General features: G+C 48.7%; 1 long non-coding RNA gene across 1 annotated transcript; it reads left to right on the top strand.

The window, feature by feature from the left end:
• Nucleotides 1–4,386: 4,386 nt before the first annotated feature.
• On the top strand, nucleotides 4,387–12,506 carry LOC121821784 (uncharacterized). Its single transcript, XR_006062665.2, has 4 exons — nucleotides 4,387–4,841; nucleotides 5,229–5,294; nucleotides 11,362–11,514; nucleotides 11,671–12,506. It is a non-coding gene; the product is annotated as an uncharacterized LOC121821784 (long non-coding RNA).
• Nucleotides 12,507–13,037: the final 531 nt, after the last annotated feature.

The raw sequence follows: 13,037 nt of genomic DNA, 5'->3' as shown, positions 1-13,037 counted from the left end.
CCGTGGGCAGGCTTCCTCCCTCAATGAACTCAATGGAGATAAATCCTCAAAGGTATTCCCATAGGCTCATCTCATTGATCATTTTAGACCCTGTCAAATTGATGGCTGATATGAGCCATCACAATGTTGCTAGTGAATTTTTACTATGTAGAGGTGTTTTTTTTTCTTCTTTTCAATTGAAAGCTTGCAAATGCAAGATAAGTTAAGAAAATAACTAGGCTCCCATCATCACTGTCACTGAAGCTCTTTGTATACACTCAGTGTTGGCCACAGAAGACTGAAGAGTGTGGGTTGTCATCATCTGAAAACCTCACTCACAGGCTTGCAGTGGGTGCCTCTTATGGGTTGAGATCTTAGCAGGGCCTCTCAGCTGGACAGCTCCACATGGCCTGGGCCCTGAGAGTGAATTAGGCAAAGGCTGTTATCAGCATCTCACTACTTGGCCTGAGATATTATGGGTATGACTTCCATTACACATTCTGTATTTCACCCACTGAGGCAATCAGATGCCCAACTTCCAACTGTCTGTCTCTATTTCCTACCTCCTGATGGAGAGTCATGATATTCTGGAAGAGTTCATGGGCATAGGAATGTCCACACTGTACATTCTCTGCGGTCCATCCTTCCTGATTCATGGGGCTTTTGTCTTGTGAGGATCCCATCCATCTCTGCTAGTCTCGGGTCATTCCTCCCAACAAGACTCTCATCTTCCACGCCAACCCAGATGAATCTGAAAGCACCATGTTTTCCAAAATGCAGAACAATTTAGCCCTCCCTGTCTCTCCTGTCTCGTGTGTAAGTCTGCTCCTGATCTCACCTTTCATAACTTAAGCCCCTTTCATAACAACGGACTCACTGAGTATTCTTCAAGATTTATTTCATTTTTTTATCGTATGCAAGAATGTGTATCTGTGTGTGGGAATGTGCACATGAATGCAGTTGCCCACAGAAGCCAGGAGGTGCCAGGTTCCCTGGATCTGGAGATACAGGCAGGCTGTGTATTACTTAACATAGGTGTTGGGAATTGACTCTGGTCCTCAGGTCCTCTGTAAGAACTATATGTGCTCTCTAGCTGAATCATTTAAAAGGCCTAAAAACTAGTTATCTTTGAAAATAAATTAATATATAGTTAGTTCTCCCATCATCATCACCAGATATTTTGCAGAAACATCATGAGGGGGGTGTTATTCTCATGCTCCGAGGGAATACATTCTACCATGGTGAGGGAGGCATGGTGGCAGGGTTTCCAGCTGTGGCGGCCATAATGGAGGGCAGCTGGTTACATTGCATTGGCATCCAAGAAGCAGAGAGCAGAGCCAGGACTGGGACCAGGCTATGACCTGTTAGCCCCTTCCCATCAGATACATGCCACTTTCTGAAGGTTCCAGAATCCTCCCAAACACCACCACCAGCTGAGACCCAAATGGGGAACATTTGGTATTCATACTATAACATGAATAAACAGTGGACATTAGAAAATTATTGTTTTCCCACTCTTTTTATACAGAGCCTTTTCTTTTAGGGCTGAGCTCTACAGAGCCAATGGTTTCTAGGAGGCGAGGGACACACACAGAATCAGAGCAAGAGAAAGTTCTTCTGCTTGCTGCCTATTAGCCCTGTGTCTTTGGGTAAGAACTTGGCTGTTCACGTTTTCACTTCATCATCTATGAAAAGTGAGGTCACTATCACCCATTATTGCACATTGATGTGGAAATGAACATGATATACACAAGGAGGCCCTAGCACCAGAGACCTGACAAGGATGGAGGACACAGATCTTGTTTAGCCTGAGGTGTGAGTAAGAAGAAAGGGAGAATGTTCTGAAAGCTGATAATGTATAATAAATCCCCAAAGAGATGCTCTTTCGAAAGCTTGCTGCTGATTAAGACATTTATCGACTGGGGAAAACGTCTTAGCGGAAAGACAGAGCAAGTCTAGCTATAAATCTGTTTCCTGGTGTTCGAGCACAACTTGGAAGAGGGTGCAGTTGGTAGGACAGAGTTCCTGACCCATGACCTCCAGGCAGGTCCCCCCCACCTGCCCTGACAGAGCTTGGTGTGACCATCTGCAAAATGAGGAGTATCTGTGGTCAGCATTCCCAGAGGACCCAACTTTTATTTGTATTTGTATTATAAATGAAAACATTTCAGCTAGTCTTTTACGGCTTATCTTTGGGGTAGTTTCTTGGTGGTCTTTAGACGAAGGCTTCATATTTTATCTCTTCATGTATGTACATGTATGTGAGGTCAGAGGACAACTTGCAGGAACCAGTTCTCTTCTCCCACCATCTGGGTGCCTGGGATTGAACTCGGCCTGTCAGGCTTAGTAGCAAGCACCCTTTACCAGCTGAGTCAGCCTCATCAGCTCCAGTTTGACTTTAACAGGATGGAATGAGGGTAGTAGGGTCCCAAAGCTTGGGAGGTGTCCTTGGTGCTGAACCATGGGCGGGTGTGTCATATGAACATCTCTGCTTTAATGAGAGAGAGACACCGAGAAGGAGGGAGTTGGGAGCAAGAGAATGACTGAAATTCTTGGGTTGTTGTTTGCCTTGTCTTTGGAGACATACATGGGGGAATGTCCTGAGCAGAGAAATCCCAGAAAGAACAAGATTATTAAAGCAGCAGCAGCAGCAGCAGCAGCAGCAGCAGCAGCAGCAGCAGCAGCAAAGCTCCAGTGCAGCCCAGGGGACAGTGTCTGGAAAGACCCAAGGCTTCCTGGTGTTGACATGGAATTAATTAGTCTACGTGTGTTCCTACTTTGGAGTCATCCTGTGTGGAGCTTTGACTCAGATGTTAAGTCATTTCCAGAAGAGAAAGCACATGATAGGACTTCTGAGTGATGGACATTTAAAATTATTACTATTGACCTGCTCTTGTTCAGAAAATATCATATAAAGTATGTATAGCATTGTGTCATTGATTATATCATGTTGTATTATCATATATACCAGATCATATCATATTGTATGAACTCAAATCTGCTAACCCAAATGCTTTCTATAAATTCACCCAGAGCACTTAGTGGGTGCTTTTTATGTGCCCGAGGAATGATGAAAATTATTTCTAGACTTAGAGTACTGATACAATAGTCTCCCTGAATCTTGCCTCATACCTGTTGGTCCTAGGGAATCCTGAAGGACTAAATATAACAAGTTGTATGTCTGTATTTGACATTTATATTTAGGTAGCTGCCAGATTATAAATGCGTTGTTTTTTGAAACCTCATTTGTTAAATCACCATGAGGCTTCTAGTGGAATTTTCTCAATGAAAATGTCATCACACTAGGGGAAGGGAATGAAGTCTTCTTCAGTTTTGTGTCTCTGTTACCTAGTGCCATGTGTGGCTTGTAGTGTGTGCTCAGTGGTGGAGAGAATAACAGTTTTCCTCTTTACAAATGTTCCTCTCTCCCATTTCACCTCTGGCGTTTCTCTGAAGCTTCTCTGGCTCAAATACAACACCTTCAGGAAAACTGCTCGACACCAGCCCCAGCCTCGTACTTCCTCCTCTGCAACCCCGTCTGAAAAGGTTTATTGTTAGTACGCTAATTAACGTTGAACTGGTTTTGTGCGGTGCCACTGAGCACAAGGTACTGTGGTGACTGATGGAGGCTTCCCTGTTCCCTGGTATCCTGTGCTCATCTCATCCACTTGCCTGCTCATCCCTAACAACTCTCCCAGCATGCTTGGTACAGCTCTGGGCCAGTCCTGAAGTCAGCCTCACCTGTGGTGAGATCCAGATCTTAGAGAACCCACTGCTGACCTCTGACCCACGGCCAGCTGCGGTCCAAGAACGCAAAACGGAAAATTCCAGCAAGAAGCAATTCCTAAGTTTGGAATAACTTTTATTGTGCTGTATAGTTACAATGGTTAGAGTTTACTATTGGTTACTGTTAACTTTCATGGTGTCTAATTTATCGACTAAACTTTATCACATATTTCATGCATAGGAAAAAAGCATCTTCTAGGCTTTGGGTCTATCTGCAGTTTCAGGCTCCGCTGAGATTGTGTTCTTGAATGAGAGAAGTGTTGGAATATAATATCTAGGCAAATCTGCACTCTGAAGTTCAAGTTTGGACAGAGATGTGTTCAGCAACAGGGTGTGGGTGAGGAGAGAGATGGGGAAGTGAAGAGGGGAGGAAGAGGATCTCCAGGACCAAGACAAAGGGTCATGGCAACACTAGCCCCCAGCAAGGACAACCTGTGGCATGTGAGAGACAGCTGTCCCCTGGGCACCCAGAGAGAGCATTTCAGTGGAAACCACCTGTTCCCTCTGGTCAAATGTATGGTGCTTGGGAGTCACAGGATGGTGGGCGGAGTCACAGAATGGTGGGTGGAGTCAATGAGTGGTGGGCGGGGCCGTCACTCAGTGAGTTCTTCTGAGCTCTGGGCAGTGCACAGGGCAGCCGTTGGGCCCTGAACAAACAGGAACAGGCACACCTACCTTTCCCTCTGAGCTTCACTTGCCTGTCCTGCAGGGACGCACAGACATCACTGTACGGCAGATGTCTTGGGTCTAGTGAGAGAAAAGATGCTGTTTCAGGAAGATTTACTTAAAGTACAAAAACCCAAATCCATTTCAAGGCCCCATCGATGACAGGGAGCTGCTAGCTCGGTCGCTCTACCTCCCAGCCTCCAAACTTCCCCAAAGCAGGTCAACTCACTGAGGAGGTTAAGTGTATAATCCTTAAACTTGTTCTCCAATGTCAATATTCTTAACGACCACAGTGACATTTCAACGGGAGTCTGCTGGGGACACGGAGCAGGCTGTGCTGCTGGCCTTCTGGCCCCCGTCTTCCGATACCCTGTGTTGTTTTGCATGTGGCAGGAATCAAGTTCTCCCTGGTTAGCCTTTTATTCTACTTGGCTCCTTCGGGTCAAACTTTAAGAACGATCTCCTTTGCTTGTGGGGAGGTGTGGGGACAGACAGGGATGGAGGGAGGGGTGTAGAGAAGAGGCAGATGATGTCCAGTGACGGGTGGCCGGGCTGTGTCTTGCGGCCGCGTGTCCGGCAGAAGGCTGGGAGGAGAACAGCATCAACAGAGGCATCTGGTCCCCCAGCATGGAGCAGCGGCCGTGAACCGTGGCAGATGCAACCTCAGCTGTGATTGGGCACGAGGCATCAGTGTCCAAGCCCGGGTCACACGCCGGGCCCACTTTAACTGTGACAGTACGGTGTCAAACTGCCATTCTTTTTCCCTGTTTTTTTTTTTTTCCTCTGAAATCTGCCAGCTCTTGGAATCAGCCTAGACCAGGCCCCTCGGGTTCCCAGGCTGGAGGAAGCAAGCGGGCAAAGTGGTGAGTGACATCCAGAGAAGGACAGACGTGGAGGAGGGGGACTGAGAGAGCTGGGAGCCTCTGGGCAAGATGTGAGAATGGGGGGGCTCTGGGGTTGGCTTCCCGAGACACAGGTGCAGCATGAGGATGCTCAGGGCACGCGAACGCTTAGCTGCGTGGTCACCGAGGGTACACAGGAGCCCCGGAGCTGGGGAGACGTCCTCAGAGAAAACCGGGCGTGTCAAGTGTTTAAAAACCTGCCATTGCACCGTGGAGGAAATCCTAAGAGCATGTGTGTCCGAGTGGGAGGCACAGGGCACGGCCGAGGGGGACTTTGTTCTGCTGTGTGCAGTTGTCTTCCCCTCTGGTCTGTTCGCGGTGAGCTGGTGGGGCAGGCCCATTTCTGGAGCTGATGACATGGGTCTGGTTAGTAACAGCAGGAGCCTCTGAATGCGCATGACGTGTCGCATGTCAGGGCTTCCCAGTTGTCCCTGTCCCCTCCAACCTCTCCCTCCTTCCTCCTTCCCTTCTTCCTCTTGGCTTCCTTTCTTTCTTCTTTCTCTTTCCTCTTCCTAAATCACTCCCCCCACCATTTAATTTCCTTTCTCTCATCCCGTGTGGAGTGAATAGTAAATCAGAAATCTCTAAGCAAATTCCACTTCCCAATTCTGGGTGGAGAGACCACACAGTTCCCTGGTTGTGGAGTGTCTCAGGAGTGTTGGTCTCAGAGTCCCAGGGAAGTGAGCTTAGAATGGAAAAATAAAATAAAATGAAAACCTGAAGCAAAACAACTCACACTACTTGCCAGAGCCTGGTTTCTGGGAGGTCCAGACGGGTCCAGACATGGTTCCTGAGCCTCTGAATCCTTCCGCTTCCCACATCATAGCATCTTTCTCCTTTTGCCACAGCGCCTTTTTCTCCCTCTCTGTAGGCAGAGAGTCCTGACCCTGGGTCTCAGAGTGGACATCCATTCCTCACCAGATAGGCATCAATCATGTCTCTACATCAAAAGCTCCCCAACTCTTCAGTGCCGTGGTCCTTCTTCCTGCCCCATCCTTTCGTTTACTGCATGTTTGACTTTCTTTCCCCGGAGTTTTCTCCTCTGCATCCCTCTCTATCCTTTTCTACTCCAGGCTGGGGGACACTGCCTTGACATCCCAGCCTTTCTTGGTTAAACACACACACACACACACACACACACACACACACACACACACACACGGGCTGCAATTTTGCACAAATATGCACACCATATCTACACGCTGTGCAGTCTGGGCTAAGTCTCTATCTGGATCTGAGGAAGGCTTTGTGTCCTGAATTCACAAAGCAAGACAGATGTTAGCCCAAGGTGCCTTTCTTCTCCAAACTTCTGGCCTCTGATTAACTGCCACCACATTCGATGTTTCCAGAACCCTGATTCCCACAATATCACGGGGGCCGCACGAACTTCGGAGGACCTGTTCTCCAGTTGTTGCGGGGACCCACCGTATGATGACAATTAGGAGCAGTTAGTGTGCAGATGAGGCCCGCGAGTGGCAGGTGGCAGGAACGGGCCTCAATTAACTAACAGACACCAAATCCCTTCCTAATGAGGCTGGGCCACCCAGATGAACCAGGAAGCATGTGTCACCGACAGCAGTGAGGATTTGTGCTGGAGGGGGTGGGGGGAGAGAGGCTGGTCAACAGGTACCTGGGACAGCTACAGAGACGGCCCCTTCGGTTCAGAAGGAGACTGGTGTGGCCACAAAGGTCAGCAGATGGCAGAGAGCAGGGTCCTGGGGCTGGAGGTGTGTGGGTGTCAGTTCCGGGTCTTTGGGTGGGTGGTTCCCTTTGGCCAGTTGTCTCGGTGTCTTTTGGTGAGGAGTTAGAATTGAATACGTGGTCCACGGGACGTGGCCAGCCAGAAGGCGAGGTAATGAGTGTCAGAAATGTAATAAAGGGCCGTTGTCTTGGGGAGAATTTGAATTCCAAATCAGACACTGTAATAACGCTGCACATTGGGCTCTGTAGTTGGGAGCCAGTGGCCATTTCCATTGCAAATCTCCTGGAGGGCTTTGTGTAAATTCATCATCTGAATTTATACGGGATGGAAACTTGTCTAGCTTTGTGTGTGTGTGTGTGTGTGTGTGTGTGTGTGTGTGTGTGTGAGAGAGAGAGAGAGAGAGAGAGAGAGAGAGAGAGAGAGAGAGAGAGAGAGAGAGAGAGAAGTGTTGGCAGAGTGGAAAGCGCATATAGGAACTTTACATTTTTTTGATTTCTTTATTCTAAATAGTTCACCAGAAAAGTTTGACCCTTAAAGGAGCAGGATGCACCACATAGGTTTCTCTAGTAGTCGAGATGGATCAGAACATGGGTTCTATGCTCCTCATCTTATTGATGTGTGAACGGTAGGATCAACATATGCACTTTCTGGGGTGCAGCTTTGTCTGTGCACAGCCCCTAATTATAAAGCCGTATCATAATTAATATGTGGGTTAGAGGTATGCTTGAAGCTGGTGCTTTGCACACCCTACCCCCATCCCCTGCACCCTACCTCCTGCACCCTGGACCCTGCACTCTTCTCTTGAGGCACAAAAATAACATTGAAAAAGGTTCGGTGCTTTAAAATGAGGCATAGAACCACGACTGGGGATGTAGGTGTGCCTTTGTCCACCTGTGATGGTGTTTGGATAATATTACACACCGTATGTGCCAGGCTATAGAGCCCAGAAACAATGGGGTAAACCAAGAAGCCACCAGGGAGCACTGCACGCTCGGCTTCCCTTGTCTGTCTCACCCAAGGAGTATTGAATGTTTCCTCCCTTCCCTAACATCACTGGTATAACAACAAATGTTGCTTAAAGGGAGTAAAGGGGAACGTTGCTAACTTAATTCATCAGCTTTAGCCCATTCGCTCCATCGCTCCATTGTGGCCCTGTGGCCTGGAAAAGGGAAGTCTATTTAAATCCCACACAGAAGCTGTGCCACGTCCTTCCTTGAGGAAGGTGTCCTTAGACCACCTCTGTGTCCAGCAATGTCCACTACTGCTGAGCTGTGTGACATTAACAGATTTTCTTCTCTTTTCTCTCCTTCCCTCTTTCCTTCCCACCTGACCGCTCTTTCCTCCTTCTGGACAAGACTCTATTCCACAATGGCTCTAGGTCAGTTTGGCTTTCCCCTTCCGGAAGCTCTGTGGAAATTCATCCCGTCGTTCACAGAGGCAGCTGATGTCTCCCAAGCCAACTGAGAGCTGAATGCCTTTCCCTCAGGGCTGATGGTATCTAGTGTCCTCCCTGTGTGAGGGGTGAAGATAGCTTTGTAAGAACACATCTCACGGAGCAGAAAAGCAGGACGCAGACAGTGAGATATCAGTGTGGTATCTAGTGAGACGCCACACACTTAATGAGTCCTGATGTTGTCGTCTGGATTCTTCTAGAAGTGATGTGGAAACAAGGATTCCAATGCAAAGAACGTACTAGGGAGGCAATTCTGGGAAATGTTGTAGGGGAGTATCGTGTGTAGGAGAGGTTTGAAATCCGGTTTGAAAAGTAGGCTATCAGCTAGTCGTAACCATGAGGACTCAGTGTCCTGGGTTCTCTGAGGGACAGTGAGTGAAGAGCAGGCAGGGCTAGGGAAGCTGGGCTTCCACCCACCATTCATCCGAGAATGTGAACACTTCAGCACATCGACATTTGTGAACACTTTAACACATTGACGTTTGCTGCACACTCAGGCCAAGTGTGGCCCGAAGGCCTGCTGTGGTTTGATGTGGTTTGTCCCCAAGGACGCGTGGCTGGTGGGCTGGTGGTAAACGGTGGAACCTTCAAAAGGGGAAGTCCAGTAGGGGAGGTCACTGAAGGCGTGGTCCTGTTGCTGGGTCTCAGCCTGCCTGTCTCCCTGCGTGGTGCTGTAGTCGCACTCCCAGAGCAGTCCTGCCATGTGACAGTGCTGTAGTCGCACTCCCGAAGCAGTCCTGCCATGTGACGTGAGGCTCTCATCAGACCAAACTAATGCCGACACCATGCGCTCACTAAAGACAGCTGTCCTTCGGGAGGAAGAATAAGGCGAGGTGATATCTACCTTTCTCTCGGCGTGTGGTCACCAAAGGGTGTCACAACATGTCAACCTGGTCTCTTTCAGTCTGCTTGGGGGTTTTTGAGGCTCCAAGAATTCCTTCTAAATCTGTAAGGCATGTCTCTTCTCTGGCCCCACTAGGCAGGGGCTGAGATGTGGTGATCACAATACTTCTGCTTTGACTCTACTGGCTTATTGGCTTCCATGCCTAGGAACCCCCTCAAAGAAATGTAGCATTGTCCCCCAGTCTTTGTCACGGACCTGTGGTCCTTCGTCAGGTTCTTGCCTCATGTTTTCGTGTGACTTAACTGACTCTCCCTCACTGAGCCCTGTGAGAGAGTGGGTCCATGTGGGCTTGCTGTGGCATCACCAGGACCCAGCACAGAGCCTGGCATATCAAAAGGATATTTTTGTTGAACTGCCTGCAGAGTTCCAAGGTAGAACAGAGCTCTACATGGTGAGGGAGAGCAAGCTTGCTGGCTTGGCGCTCCCCCCTCCTTCCCCTCCTTTTTTTTTTTGAGACAAGGTTTCTCTGTGTAGCTTTGCACCTTTCCTGGAACTTGCTTTGTAGACCAGGCTGGCCTTGAACTCACAGAGATCCGCCTGCCTCTGCCTCCTGAGTGCTGGGATTAAGGGCATGCGCCACCACTGCCTGGCTTCTCTCATCTTCTTATGGAGTCATCAATACCATTATGAGGATTCATTGCCCATGATGTCATCTAACTCTGTCTCCTGTGATGTTTAATATTGATGGTTGTTTGTTTTTGCTCTTTTGGGGGGCCTGCCACCCAGCTCCCAAATGAATCACACATGGAGGCTTAGTCTTCATTATGAATGTCTGGCCCTAGCTTGGCTTGTTTCTTGCCAGCTTTTCTTAACTTTAAATTAACCTGTCTGTCTTTTGCCTCTGGGCTCTTACCTTTCTCTTTTTTTGCATACCTTTCTTTCTTACTCTGTTCCTGGTTGTGTAGCTGGGTGGCTGGCCCCTGATGTCCTCCTCTTTCTCTGGCTCCTTCCTTCTTTTTCTCCCTGATTTCTCCTGCTGTTTCTTCTCTCTGCCTACCAGCCCTGCCCATCCTTGCTCCTGCCTTGCCATTGGCCATTCAGCTCTTTATTAGACCATCAGGTGATTTAGACAGGCACAGTAACGCAGCTTCACAAAGTTAAACAAATGCAACATAAACAAAAGTAACACACCTTAAAATAATATTCCCCAGCAGATTGTCAACTTGAATCTAGAATCACCTTAGAGGCGCATGTCTATGATGGATTTTCTAGACTGTGTTGATGGAGGTTAACTGAGGTGGAAAGATCACCTTAAATGTGCGTGGCATCATTCCGTGAGCTGTGATCCTGGACTGATTAAAAAGGAGAAAGTGAGCTGAGCTTCATCCTCTCTGCTTCCTGACTGTGGATGCAAAGTGACCAGCTGCTTCAAGCTCCTGTTGTCATGATTTCCCACCATAATAATGGACTGTACCCTCAAACTGTGAACCAAAGCAAACATTCCCTTCTGTAAGCTGTTCCCGGTTGAACATTTTGTCCCAACAAGAAAGGCAGCTAGTGCACATCCCAGGGGAACGCCCCCCCCCCCGGGGGGGGGCCTTGAAAGCCTCCCATGCCTCCACCTTTAGAGCCATCCCACCATTTAGATGTGGCTATGGAGTCTGGGGTGGCCTTGGGACTTGAGTCAATGGGATGTGAGTAGACCTGAAGTGACCCAAGGCCTTAGCAGAGCTAGTCAGGTTGGGCTGACCCTCTTGTGCCTCTGCCGAGTGAAAGGCATGTCTGACCAGCCTGTGGGGCTATGAGGAGGAGGCGTGGGGCAGAGCTCCTCACAGCCCCAGCCAACCCAAGACGTGTAGACAAGAGTGTGACGATACAGGGCCACTGTTGGTGACACTGACGTTTTTGTTCTTTATTCCAACATGGCAGCCTGAGACATCCACCCTTACATTCTTCACCTGAACTAATCAGATGGCCAGGTCATCTTCATAGAGCTTTTGGGATGCTATTTTCTTCACTGTTTCTCCAGGAGAAGAAAGACCACAAACAGACGAGGATTCCACTTAGTTATCCTTAAGTGTATGCATATTCTGTAAGTTCGAACGGTCAGTTTCCTCCGGGTGAAGTTACAGATTGGAGAACGATGGGCCTTAGCGGAATGGAATACCAGGACTGTCTCTGGGTAAGACATTATTATTATTATTATTTTTTATCACAATGCTTTGTTTTGTATCATAGCTTTAGAGCACCATCAGCGTGGCCTAACGTGTTTAAACAGTAAAGCCCCATTCTTTGTACCAGTACCCGCTCACATGTTTATGTTTTATCTACGTCCTAGATTGCACAAGCAGCTCATTGATCCATTTTGTCAGCGTACTTTCATCTGGAAAGCATCAATCAAAGCAATGCCCAAATCTTCACTTTATGATGTCAGAGAATACTGACAGTTCCTTGTCCACCAAGATTAATAGACTACAACTGTAAATCAGAGTCACACAGACTCTCGGGTCCTTTACCGCCATCATGAACAGAATCTCTTCTCCTCCGCTGTGAGCCTAGGCTGCGGGATGGCATTCCCACATCTGCTCGGTCCCTGGGTCCCAGTTTTGGCAACTGTCATTTCTACTGATATAGCCTCTCCTGGACAAACTGAACACACACACGGATCTCAGCTCCTAAGTGTGTGGCCTCAGCTTCGGGTCCAGAGAAGGGCAGCTTTGTGTACTGGTACCCTGAGTATGGCGTGGCTTCTCCTCTTCCCAGTGTCCATGGCTTTAGTGACCCATTGTCTTCACAGCCTCCCTCTCCTCTGCCCGCCTTCTTGAGACCATCAAAGGAGACATTCTTTATATACACCACGTGGCCTCCAGGATAGGTTTGGATGGAACCTCCACTATCTTTTTGACTTTGAAGTCTGGTGACTCAGTCTTGTTTCCTGGTCCTCAGAACACATTCTCCTGTAGGCTGGGCTAGGAGTGACCGTGGAATTGGTCCCAGCTCCGGTGAAGTGTGTGTGTGTGTGTGTGTGTGGTGTGTGTGTGTGTGTGTGTGTGTGGACACCACACAGCTCCATAAACCTGTTCCTCTAAGGGAGCTGCAGAGGAAGCCAGACCAGCATGGGGCATTTTCTCTGAACTTACCTGACCTACTAAAAAGGAGCTTTTCTGGAACTTTCCCAAATGCCACGCCTTACTGGTTCTTCAGGCACCATTTTTCAGTGACAACGGCCACCACTTTCTATGGAAGACCTTTCCCGCCTTGAAGCCATTGAATTGGGTGCATTCGGCAACTTCGGCTCCTACCCCCAAGATAAAGCAGCCAGCCCACCACAGTGCTGGTGGTGTTCCCCAGCTTCCAGATGCCCAGTGTCCTGTCCAGTGGTTACCGTATGGCTCTTACTGTTCCTCATCTGTGCTCTCCAAACTCTCAACTCCCTCGTGGGCTGTGGATTCTCAAGTGCTTCTCAGGCATGCCTTGAGGATGATGGGAAGGTTTCTCACAACCATTCCAAACACTAGCCACCTGCCATCATGCCGGGCACGAGGATGTGGGAGGTGTGCCAAGCAGCCAGGGCCTTGTGGGTGCATGCTGGGTGTCCCTGTTTTCTTTTGTTAGGTGCTCTGGGGGCGAGTGCTGTCCCTCCACCAATGAATGCTTCCAGGTAGCTCTCAGACTGACCTGGGGGACCAGGCAGTGCCCTGGTGG

Source organism: Peromyscus maniculatus, chromosome 12 (assembly GCF_049852395.1).
Source record: "Peromyscus maniculatus bairdii isolate BWxNUB_F1_BW_parent chromosome 12, HU_Pman_BW_mat_3.1, whole genome shotgun sequence".
NCBI classification, from domain to species: Eukaryota; Metazoa; Chordata; class Mammalia; order Rodentia; family Cricetidae; genus Peromyscus; species Peromyscus maniculatus.
The sequence above is the reverse complement of the archived record's forward strand: the minus strand, read 5'-3'. Positions and strand labels throughout refer to the sequence as shown.